Genomic DNA, 13,175 nt, shown 5'->3' with positions numbered 1-13,175 from the left:
GGTATGGTGTCTGTCTGTGTGTGCACACCAACTTCAAGTTGGCAAACTACTGATAAAATCTAAAAATCCTTCCCTCTTATAATTCGGCAATAATGGGTAACAAGTCTAAAATGATAATGTCCTTCAAAAATCTTCTACCCAAAAAACTTACATATCAAGAATATCGTCGATGATGAGGTCCTTAAAACCTTCTCACCAAAAAAATTAAAAAATATATTTTTTGGATTTTGATTAAAATAAACAACACACATGTACTTGACTCACATGATGATCCATCACCCAGGCATAAAATTGGCCAACCCTCAGAATGCCCCTTGAAAAAATTGGGTTTAAAAAATAGAATGAGAAACGTCATTGCGTCCTCAAATCAGAGATTATGGAGTGAGATAAAAAATGCATGGAATAACATCGAAAAAGACGTCATTGTATGACTTTTTGAATTCATTCCGGAAAGAATTTATTTAGTAGTAAGGAATTAAGGCGGAACTTCGAAATATTGACCTATTAAATAAAATTAGATTTATTTTTTGCGTTTTTTAAAAAGGTCCCTCCAATATATGGACGGATTGTTTTTTCTATTTTTAAATTGCCAGAAATATTTCATCGACGTTTTTATAATTGTTGCAAACTTATCGATCTTAGTTAAAAAATTATTTTATTTTTTAGACTTTTTGAAATTTTGCCACAAATATGGATTTTTAGTCAAAAAATACGGTGCCTTTAACATTTGGTTGCGACTGTTACAAATAACCCAAATGTGCTAAAGATTGTCAGGAATTGTAGCGTATTGGTGGTCTTGGCGCTATTTTTTTTGCTGACATTGGAAATACCATAACTAACAATTAGACACAGAAGTCAAGACGAGTCAAGACGGATGTACGGTAACCTATTAAAATTCTCAAAGTTGAATTTTTAATGTGTAAAAAATAAAATAATTTTTATCATATTTCAATCCCTCAGCGTCCCAAATTGTGATCCGCTTCGTATCCCATATTATAATACTCCCATCTTGAGCTACTGATATGAGTTAATTTTTATATTTATTAGTGTTTTTAATACTTTTCAAATATTGACCAATTACAATCATAAATTTTAGATAAATGCCCGCTTAGATTTCGCCCGAGACTTACTTTAAAGTTAAATATATCTTCCACATCAAAACATATATCTTCCAAACATTGAATCTGAAAAATAATATTAATTTATTGAATAACTTTAGGATCAAATTTTGGTTTTAGAGACATCAATTAATGGCAAAATCGAAATTTATTTTATTATTACTGATTATAGGTTGACAGAAATACTCGAAACATTGCTTCTATACGAGATGAGTAAGTAAATTTTATGTTAATATAATGACCAAAAATTTTGAATTCTAGAATACCGAATGTTGAATTTTCCAAATTAGTTTAACTAGATTCTTTTTGGTTTCTTAAAATTAAACTGATTTATTTATCTATTAATTGATTTGTGGTCAGATCAACTATAAATATTTATGAACTGAGAATTAATTTCTAATCAAAAATCTCACGAAATCAAATTCTATATTCATTTTTAGATTCTAGAGACCGCTAGAAAATCATTTTTGATTTTCCAATATCTTTGATTCTCTCTAATCAATTATTCTTTGACAGCCCAGAGAGACTTTTAGGTCAGCGGAACATGATCAAAACAGTCTGGGAAAACTAGGTGTTCCATTTAGACAAAAACGACGTCTTCTCTACTACGCAGTAGCCTGTCCATGTATAGTCTCCTACGATTTTAATCACTTTTTGAGCATGGTAAGCGATATAAAACTCAACAAGATGCTCGGTTTTAAACAAATTAAATTTTTTGTGGTGACTGGCTTATTTAATTGCACGTTTATTTACACCTCTAAATCGGCGTGTCTCAAAGTGAATACCACGGGCTAGTACTAGGGGTGACGCGAAAATTCAAAAAATTATTTTATTATTTAAGTAAATTTATTTTAGTTAGACCAAATAAATAGATTTTCAACAAATAACGTTCCGTGTGGACATCTATAGTGTTATTGTTATTTTTTAGTATTTTTTTGTAGATTTATTATATTCGAGTTAATGAACAACAAAACGTTTTATTGAAATAACTCAAAAGACGATCATTGTCTGTATAAAAATTAAAGATAAAGAAACGAAAATAGCTGGACGAATATCCTTTATATGGATTTGCAAAGTGCTGTGATAAATATGCTTTATCGAAAGCCGAATGTATGTTTTGTCACAAAATATTGTGTAACGCTTATCTTGTTTCTTCTAAACTTTCATTTGTGAACTAGTAGATCATTTGGAGCAATTAAAAGTGAATTAAAAAAATATTTTCCAGGCAAAAAAGTGAATAATGATTAGATTAAGAATCCTTTCATAATGATCAATAAATTGGAAAATATTTCTTCTGCTGAATATCAACAAATTTTTGAAATGTCAACAGATCACGGATTGAAAGAATTGGTAAAAAAGTTAAACAATTTTTAGATTTAGAATTGAAGCATTGTTCATTTTTTGAGTAAATACAAAATCAGTATCCATCATCGTCAGACCAGTCTGTCTATGCTCTCTTACCATTTTATGTGAATCTGCATTTTCCATGCTCTTTAAAGATGCTCTTTAAAGATTGGGAAGGACGTCAGTCGACTTAAAGCTGAATAATATATCCGTACCCTTCTGCAGGAGTCAGACGGTCCTAGGGGTAACCCTCGACATGCACCTCTGTTTCTCCCCACATGCGGACAACCTCCTTCGCAAATGCGAACAAAAATTGAACATACTACGAACTCTATCCGGAATATGGAAAAACGGGTCGCACCCGGTACTGGCGAATATCTACCGCAAGTACTTCGAACCTTGTATTGCCTACGCTTGCGGATCATGGGGTTCGCGGCTATCGTGGTCCAACAGGAGGCGAATCGAGGAGGCCCAACAAAGGGCCCTCAGATTAACCGATCGTTGGTCACATGATAGCCAACGGCCGGTTCCAGCTTCTCTGGAAGACCTCATCAAGCTGAACCTGGGCCCGTCAGCCAATGCTCCGCCAAAAACAGCCTGCCGCCCAGTGCGATCTTGTGTGGGCTCGTGGAAGGATCACCGAGCGAGGATGAGGTCCCTGGTTGAGTGCATCGGGATCACGTGACGTTTGTTCGGTTTTTAGCGTGGTCTTGGTGAAAAAAAGGGTGTCACGAAACAAAAAATTTAGGAAACCCTGCTCTAAATAACTAAAAAAATTGAAATGTTATTCATGTATTGTAACCAAGCTACAGAATGAGAAGTAAGCTTTCTAAGATTAGTGACAATTAGAAAAAAACGATTCATGCGAACTGCCGTGGGTGAAAGTACGTGGGACAACGAGAGGGGGATGCCCCAAACTGCCCCAGCTAGAGCCACTGGTTGGAGTAAAAATAAAAAGTCTAGCCATTCTTGGGAAGAGTGCAGAAAGAACCGTCTTACATTCGGGAGAAAAGACAAGTGGAGGTGAAAACTAAGGCGAAAGTGAAAAAGGTATCTCTGGACAACATACAATTGCGAAAGGTAAAGCAATATGATTACTGTAGGCTGTGTTGGCCAAGTACGAGGTGTCGCTACCGAAAGAACTGGCTTGTTTGCCTCGAAACAAGATCGAGACACAACTGAAGTTTATGGACGAATACTGGGGAAATAGAAATTTGCTGGAGACGATTGGGGTAATTCGTGAGAACCCGTGGGTGGGGTTCTTCTATTTGGTCCCAGCAGTAAGCAAGTCGAGTGTGGAGTATCACTATTATAACCTCAAGTGAGTGGAATCAGTCGATTTTAGGGTGACTAACTATCAGGAGATTTCAAAGACGGATTACTGCACAATGAGTGGAGTAGGCTTCACTCGAACAAGACAGGGCGACGAAGTTGACTTTACTCACCTTCATGTGTTTGAACAAGAATATAAACATTTCCGTGCTATCCACAAAGTACATTAAAACGAGTCCATCAGATCCCTACCTTTCAACAATTTAAGCGATGGAAGGCATTCATGGTCTGGCGTTGGACTATTCGCTGCGAAAAGATTAAAAGTGCTAAAAAACAAATAGAAAACTCTCTTTTCTTGGTCAATCCGGTAGATTTCAGTGTTTATATCAAGCCTCTCCGGTCCGCCCTTTTGAGTCTTCGAGGAATGAGCTACCGAATCTGTGATCTGACGTTGACTAACTTGGCATACGACCAAACAGTGAGTCTGGACAAGTTTGTGCAAGACCACGCTTCGTCGACTGCCCAAATGCAGGAGAAACTAAAGGAATTCCGAAGCATTGTGATTGACGTGATCAAATGTGCCTGTCGAACTGCCCTGCTCGAGAAGGGTTTCAACCCCGACGACTATCCATTCCGTGAAATCTACGACAGTCCTCGCAATGATAACACAAGTAGGTGACTCTGAGGAAGAGGAAATGGCTGAATTCGCAGAAGCCTGTGAGAATTTAAGTTATACGGAACAGGCTGCCAAGAGAGAGGAATGCAGGCGACTGACATGGTTAGGTGAACTAATAGAATGTAGTTTCGTCTGTTTGTCGGACTATTTGATCACAAATGCACTTCACACTCTCACGGTCCGCTCGATCGAGACCATCAAAAATTATTTATCCAACCAAATAAACCTCACTCCTTCCGACAATATCATTTCCAGTTTTACTCGGACTAAGCAAGACGTGAGTGGGGACTTGGAAGAATATTTCAGCCTGAAAGAGGCAGGAATCCAAGTCAATATAAGGCAAGCAAAGGTACCTTGGAATGACAATGCTAGAAACCATTTGACCAAGTAATTGAGTCCTGTCCCTCTTTCCTGGTGGAAATGCTGCTCGAAAACGGACAAATTGAATTCTCGCCCAATCTGGAGACGTTTGAGACTGCATTGGAAGAAATAGGAAACAACTTTACAAAAACGATGATTGCAGTAGAAAATCTCTTACCTGACCCTCATTTTCACCCATTCACAAAGTAATTCTTCACACCAACAAAAGACCTTTCATCAACAATAAATTTGAGGAGAGGACGAGTGGGACGGGACCAAACTTGAAGGCTATCTTCGAAGACGATACACACTTGCAAGCAGTCAGAAAAGATGTACAGGTATTTCCGTGCTCGTATTGCAGGACTGCATTGGAAAGGCCTTCTCAGCAGCCAATAAATACGCGCAAACTTTTTCCAGTTACCTTGAGTTCTACAACATGGACGAGGCCCTCGGAATTGACTCGTTTCTTAACAAACATGTTCAGTTCTTGGCTTCTTCATTGGAAAAGCATCACATTGAAAGCCGAATGGCCATCAGTATTGTCGAGAAACGTGCTATCGGTTTGCTCCTTGTGGATGCTCGTGAATTTAAACAAAAGTTATGTCCCTCTCCCAATCGGTGCATTCAAGTACGACCCTTAAAGCACGTATAGTACATCCACGACGTTCTTCCCAACCAGGCACGCCAGATGGTCGACAAAGTGCTCAGTGGTCTCAATGACGCCCAATTCCGTCTGGATATGCGACCGAGCGATACACCTGAAATTGTGCAAAGTCTGCTCTTCTTGGACGAGATACAAGAACGAGTTTGTAGACCATTTTGAAGCGTAGATTGATTTTGTGGAAAGTGAAATTGACATCATCAGGGACATGTACGAACTCATTTCCAAGTTCAGTGTCCCCTCGCCCCCTGAAGACGACGTGATCTACCAGGTTTGTGAGTAAGAGCGACTCAGACTGTGACTCCCACAATAAATAATGTGCGTAACAGCATCGATAAAGTGTCCGCTGAGCGACAAGACACGATTCGGAAACTGTGTCTCTCACTGGACAAGGACACATGTGAATTATTCAAAGAAATCAAGGAAATCAAGAAAAGTGTCCAAGTAGGTCGATATCTAATTCCAGAATCCATCCAATCTTGACCCGGCGGGAAATAAGGAAGAGATCCTGAGTTGTTTGGGAATCCACGGTGCACGTGTGGAGGAACTGAAAGAAAAGACTGAATTGTACAGGAGTCACCAACTGCGTTTCCAACTGGAGGTCACCACATATGAGGAGTTGGAAGACGTACAAGAGGAAATTTCGCTCAAGACGATTCTGTGGAATTCGATAGACGAATGGGAAACCCTGGTGCAGTCATGGATTGACGTTTGTTGATGATAAACAGTGGTAGGTCGACCTAAAGCAGTGCGACTTAGACCAACTTGACTCGATCACGGGTAAGTATTGGAAGATTGTGCAAAAACTGGACAAAGGACTGTCCCCGAATTTAATGACCAGCCAGTTGAAAGAACGGGTATGAAGTTTTATGTATTAGCAGGTGAATTATATTAAGTACAAAATTCCTGTTTTGATGAACCTGAAAAACCCGGCCTTGAAAGCACGGCACTGGGCCGTGATCAATGAAATTATAAACATTGAATCCATGACTATCAGCAGTCTAGAGCAATGCAATGCCTTTGAATACGACCAGCAAATTAAGGAAATATCCACCAAGGCTTCATCCGAAGCCGCACTCGAGTCAATGTTCAAAAAAGTATTCAACTCCCAAAATCGTAGATCGAGGACTCGTGGAAGCATACCGAGTTCCACGTCCCTGTCTACAAAGAGCAAAGAGACGTTTATGTGCTTGGAGGAACTGAGGACATTGAGCAACTCTTGGATGATTCGATTGTGGGTGTCTCCAGTATCCTTTCCTCGAGAAATGTGGGCCCGATCAGTTCGAGAGTAGAAGAACTAAAAAAACAATTCCAAGTTTTTGAGGCCACGCTGGTAAGTGGAGTGATTATGGAGATCAGAACGAGTGGCTCGAATGCCAAAAGTCTTGGATGTACTTGGAATCCATCTTTTCTGCCCCTGAGATACAACGACAGCTTCCCGAGGAGTCCAAACTCTTTTCCAAAGTGGACAAGTCGTTCAAGGAAATAATGAGGAAGACTCATCGTGTGCCTCTGGCAATTCGAGCATGCACTCAGGCAGGTACCATATTCCCTCGAACAAGCAGGACTGGTTGATACTTTCACCAACAACAATCAAATGCTTCAACAAATTCTCAAATGTCTCGAAAAGTACTTGGAAACAAAAAGAGAGGCTTTTCCGCGGTTCTATTTTCTTTCCAACGATCAACTTTTGGACATTTTGGCTCAGACTCGAAACCCCATGGCAGTGCAGCCACATCTGAATAAATGTTTCGACGCAATAAAGTCTCTCGAATTCGAACCAAGCACTCCTAACATACTTGCCATGATATCTCCCGAAGGCGAAAAGGTCAAGTTAAGAAAAGTTCGTGTCACATAAATTGACCAAACAGGGTCTCCGTGCTCGTGGAAACGTGGAAGATTGGCTGTCCAATGTAGAAGAGGCCATGCTCATTAGTGTGCGTAATCACACCAAGAAGGCACTCCTCAGCAAAAAACCCTTTGAGGAGTGGGTCAAGACGTGGCCCTCGCAGGTGGTCTTGACAGTGTCCCAAATATGCTGGTGTGAGACCATCTCTCAAATATTATCCAATGGGTCACAAATGTCTGATTTTGAGCAAACGAGCGTAGCCCGATTGAATTATTTGGCTGATCAAGTGCGACAGCCCAACTCAGAGCTCTTTCAGCAAATTCTCTGCACACTTATAACAATCAATGTCCACTGCCGAGACATAGTTAGTCAACTTGTTGCAGACAGAGTAAAACATATTCAAGTAAAAATAGGTCACTGACATTGGAGATTTTGCATGGGTAAAACAGCTGCGGTATTACTGGGAGGCCGAGGACTGTGTTGTGCGAATGTCTATTTCCGAATATAAATACGGCTACGAATATGTGGGAGCGTCCTCCCGACTGGTGATCACCCCCCTTACTGTATGTTCTCTTCTGTATTCAGGACCGTTGTTACATTTGTTTGATGGGCGCACTCCAGTTCGACCTTGGCGGGGCACCAGCTGGTCCTGCTGGCACCGGAAAGACCGAAACCACCAAAGACCTGGCCAAGACACTGGGAAAGCATTGTGTTGTGTTCAATTGTTCGGACGGATTGGACTATCAAGTTGAATTCATCAATTTATGTAGACCATGGGACGGTTTTTCACTGGTCTTGTCCAGTCTGGCTCGTGGTGCTGTTTCGACGAGTTCAATCGAATTGATATTCAAGTCCTCTCAGTCATTGCCCAACAACTCATCACAATACGCAACGCAAAAGCAGCCAAACTAACCACATTCAACTTTGAAGGAAAAAATGTCCAACTTGTCCCAACTTGTGCTACTTTTATAACCATGAATCCTTCCTATGCTGGTCGTACAGAATTGCCTGACAACTTGAAAGCACTTTTCCGTCCCTTCTCTATGATGGTCCCCGATTACAGTCCTCCAAATTACTTTATTATATTAGAACTCATTGCAGAGGTCATTCTCTACTCGCAAGGCTTTCAAACCTCTAAATACCTTTCCAACAAAGTTGTCCAACTTTACAAACTCTGTTCGGAGCAACTCTCCCAGCAGGATCACTACGATTTCGGCATGAGAGCCCTCAAATCAGTCTTGGTCATGGCCGGTTCGCAAAAACAACAAAATCCAGACGAGGATGAAAGCATCGTTTTGATCAGGGCAATCCGAGGGGCCAATCTCCCCAAATTTCTGAGACGAGACGCGGATTTGTTTCTGGTGGAATGTTTAACTAACCCCCAGGACATTGTCCTTGACTTGTTTCCAGGAATCACTGTTGGTGAAAACGACTACGAAGAGTTCAGTCGGGAAATTGGGAATATCTGTCAGAAAAACAACTTGAGTGTTGTGAAGGCACAGTCCAAGCAAATTGTCCAATTGTACGAGACAATGTTGGTAAGGCACGGAGTAATGCTGGTGGGACCCACCGGTGGTGGCAAGACGACGTTGTACCAAGTGAATGACATGTCACATTGAGTAGACGTTGGCACAAGTTGAGGGACACGTGGGATCAGTGGAGACTTGTGTGATCAACCCGAAAGCCATTTCAATGCAAGAACTCTACGGCGGCGTGAACAAACAGACTTTGGAATGGAAAGACGGACTGATGGCCCTGACAATAAGAAAAGCCGTTTCTGTAAGTCATTGCCATTAAATACAGGCCAACAACCCCCACTGGGTCATCTGCGACGGACCTGTGGATGCTTCGTGGATCGAGAACATGAACACTGTACTTGACGACAATAAAATGCTTTGTCTGCCCAACAGTGAGCGTATTAAACTCACTCCAAACATTCGTATGCTTTTCGAAGTCGAGGACCTGTCCGTCGCCTCGCCTGCAACTGTCAGTCGGTAGACAATTTTTTTGGACAAATAGATGTGGAATGCTCTACGTTGATTCACAAGATCTCGGATGGCTTCCGTGGGTGCAAAGATGGCTGAAGTCGCACAAGAACAAACTAAGTGAGACCACTTTCAACCACATTCTCGAACTATTTACGAAATATGTAGACGAGGGTCTTCATTTTGTGTCCACCAAGACCACCCAGGTCATTCGGCAGGTTGCACGTGTCGAGAATTTGTAGTGTGATTTGGCCAAGGTTACTACTCTCTGCAAACTCATCGAGTCTATTCTCTTCCCCCTCAAAGAGCCTTCTCGAACCGTTATTTCCACAATTTTCGTTTTTTGCTACTTGTGGGCTATCGGAGGGAATTTAGTCGAGTCTGACTGGGATGTGTTTGATACGTTCATTAAACAACTCTTTGAAGAGAACGGCGACGTCAGGGTAGTTCCTGTCAATCAACAGATTCCCGGCCAAGGTGATCTCTGGAGTTACTACGTGGACACGGAGACAAGAAAAATGGAGCATTGGGAACGAGCCATTCCCCCCTTCCATTCGGGCAGTGGGTTCTTCGATATGATTGTCCCAAACAGTGATACTGTCAAATACGGCTTTTTGGCTGATAAGTTGATCACAGTCCAAATGCCCGTCATGTTTGTGGGGAAAAGTGGAGTTGGCAAGGTACCAAGTCATGGATGTCCCAGTCTGTAATTGCACGGAACACATTGCACCAATTGAGGACTCAGTCAAATGTCTTGCCTCTCTCCCTCAATTTTTCGGCGCAAACGAGCAGTGCCAGCATTCAGCAAATGATTGAAGCTAAACTTGAAAAACACCGTCGCAACATCTTAGGTGACTAATTGAGCATATTTTCCAGGGCCTTCGAAAGGGAAGCATATGGTGGTCTTCCTTGATGACGTAAACATGCCTAAACCCGACCTTTATGGGTGCCAGCCTCCAATCGAATTGTTGAGGCAGTTGCAGGACATGAGAGGACTATATGATCGGCAATCACTGAGCTGGCGATGGATCACAGTTGAGGGATTGTAATATTTCTAGGACGTGACATTGATGGCCGCCTGTGGACCTCAAGGGTGCATGACCAATCGCTTTACTCGGCATTTTTCCATCCTTAATGTCCCCCCTCCCTCAGATCACAACCTCAAACATATTTTCCAGGTGGTCTGGATGAGTATACTTCAGAATATTTTGCAAGTTATGGAATTTCCCCACCAAGTCAGACTGGCAGTCGACTCGGTGATTTTGGCCTCCGTCGAAATTTACCAGAGAATGCAGAACGAGTTGCTCCCGACCCCCTCTAAGTGTCACTACTCGTTCAATTTGAGAGACTTGGCAAGATGTTTCCAAGGTAAGAGTTTGCACGTGTTTCAGGAATCATGCAAGTCAAGACCATCTTCGACGACCAATCACTTTACAAACTTTTCTATCATGAAATCACCAGAGCATTTCAAGACCGCCTCATCGATCAAACTGACCAAAATTTGTTTCAAACTATTTTGCGACAGACCTCTTCCACTTACGAAGTGTTTGGCTCATTCATTTGTAGTCTTTCATGACCAACCCTCCAATTTACGGTGATTTGATGAACAGGGGAAAGTACGAGGAAATGGACAAAAACAAGCTGAGAAGAATGCTCACTGAGGTTAACGAGAGTTCTCTCTACTGTCAGTATCAAAGTGACTTGATCTTGTTTGAAGACGCTATTCAGCATGTTTCACGAATCGCCCGCATAATTCGCCAAGAACGGGGGAATGGACTCCTCGTGGGAGTTGGGGGAACGGGCAAGAAATGTTTCACCAGGTCAAACTGATCAGTCATTTCAGACTGGCCGCACAAATTTACGAATATGAGTGCTTTGAGATCAAAGTCACTCCCAAATACGACTCCACAGCCTTCAGAGAAGACGTCAAAAAACTTTACAAAATAGCGGGAATTGATGACCGGAATGTCGTCTTTCTGCTCGCAGATAATCAAATTAAAGACTTTCTTCAAGAAATAAACGACATTCTGAATTCCGGCCATGTGCCCGACTTATTTGAGGACGAGGATGTGGAACAAATTATAATGAGCTGTCAATCTGAGGGATTGACTGACAGTCGTGAGGCGGTCTATGAGTCGTTCATCGATCGTGTGCGGTAGTAATGTGATAGTCACTACTCAGGCGGAATTTGCACGTTGTCATTACACTGAGTGCGTCTGAATTTCGGACTGTTTACAGGATGTTTCCATCTTTAGTGAACTGCTGCATTATTGACTGGTTTGAAGAATGGAAAGATGAGGGACTGCACTCAGTGGCTCACTCATTTATCAGTAAAATAGAATTGAAAGACGAAAATTTAATGGTTGTGTTAATAAGCACAGTCTAGGGAAAATTGTGTGATTGCTGCATTCGAGTGCATCGCAGTGTCCACAAAATGTCAGTCAAATTTGAGGAAGAAATGGGAAGACATTATTGCCTCAATCCAGTCAGTTATATCGAATTACTCAACTTGTTTACATCTATGCTTAGCACGACCAAAGAGTAACTGCATTTCATTATTTAAAGGGACCTCTCTCGAGAACATCAAAAGATTAAAAACGGGTTGGCCAAACTGATAGAAACTAACCAAATCGTCATTTCAATGGAAAAACAACTCCATCAACTGGAGCCTGTGCTTAAAGAAAAGTCAAAGGAAACTGAAAAGTTAATGGAAAAATTGTCGGAAGACCAGGACAAAGCAGATATTGTGAGGATCTGAAAGTAACGCTTAGACACGGAAACTGGTGCTAGAGGACGAGGCTGTGGTGAAGGTAAAAGCGGAGGAAACCAAGGCCATAGCGGAGGATGCTCAACGTGACCTGAAGGAGGCTCTGCCTGAACTGGAGGCTGCCATTAAAGTAATTTGTTATGATGAGAAATAGTCCCTCGACGCACTCGATAAAAGTGACATTGCAGAAATCAGAGTATTCAAAACCCCACCCGAATTAGTGCAGACTGTCATGGAAGCTGTGTGTGTCCTCTTTCACTTAAAGTCTTTTCGAATCTTTGATTTAGAACCGACTGGGCGTCCGCAAAGCAACTGCTGTCGGACACTAACTTGATCAGAAAACTATACGACTACGATAAAGAGAACATAAACGATTCAGTGCTTCGGAAACTCAAGAAATACATCGAGAATGAGAACTTTACTCCTCAAGTGATTGAAAAAGTGTCAAAAGTAAAGTCACTTTTTATGGTTTAGGCCTGTAAATCTTTATGCATGTGGGTTAGGGCTATTTATTTGTTTGCCCAAGTAAACAAAACTGTCCGGCCCAAAAAGGAAAGGTACATTAGTTGAAACACACAAGACTTGCTGTGGCCGAAAAAGACTTGAAGCAAGTCATGACGGTTCTCCACACCAAGCAGACCCAACTCAGCAACGTCCAACAACAAATCAGCGAATTACAAAATGCCTATGAGGCCAGTGTCCTTGAAAAGAGAAATTTGGAAAAACAAATTTCAACCACGACCGGCCGACTGAGACGCGCTTCTAAGCTAATGGAGGCTCTGGGCGACGAGAAAGAAATCTGGGAGGCCGAAATAAAAGTTTGGTAGAGATCGTCAAATGTTAGACACTGGAAAAAAAGATTGAGGACCTCGTTGGGAATGTAATGGTGTGTTCTGCTTGGGTGACGTATGTGGGTGCATTCAGTGTTGGTTACCGAGAAAAACTAATATCGAAATGGGTCAAGTATGCGCGTAGAGAGGGAATACCAATATCAGAGGACTATGACATAATACAAATATTTGCCTCACCCTATCAAGTGCGCCACTGGACGTCCAACAAACTTCCCAACAATCAAGTCTCCATTCAGAACGCACTCCTCGCCACCAAAGGGAAACGATGGCCACTCATGATTGACCCACAAGG

The 13,175-nt window shown here is 41.7% G+C and overlaps 1 pseudogene; it reads left to right on the top strand.

Annotated features, from left to right (window-relative positions):
* Positions 1-2,718: 2,718 nt before the first annotated feature.
* On the top strand, positions 2,719-13,170 carry LOC115229420 (annotated as a pseudogene).
* The last annotated feature ends 5 nt before the right edge of the window (positions 13,171-13,175 follow it).

The sequence above is a fragment of the Octopus sinensis genome, unplaced genomic scaffold, assembly GCF_006345805.1.
Source record: "Octopus sinensis unplaced genomic scaffold, ASM634580v1 Contig12580, whole genome shotgun sequence".
NCBI classification, from domain to species: domain Eukaryota; kingdom Metazoa; phylum Mollusca; class Cephalopoda; order Octopoda; family Octopodidae; genus Octopus; species Octopus sinensis.
The sequence above is the reverse complement of the archived record's forward strand: the minus strand, read 5'-3'. Positions and strand labels throughout refer to the sequence as shown.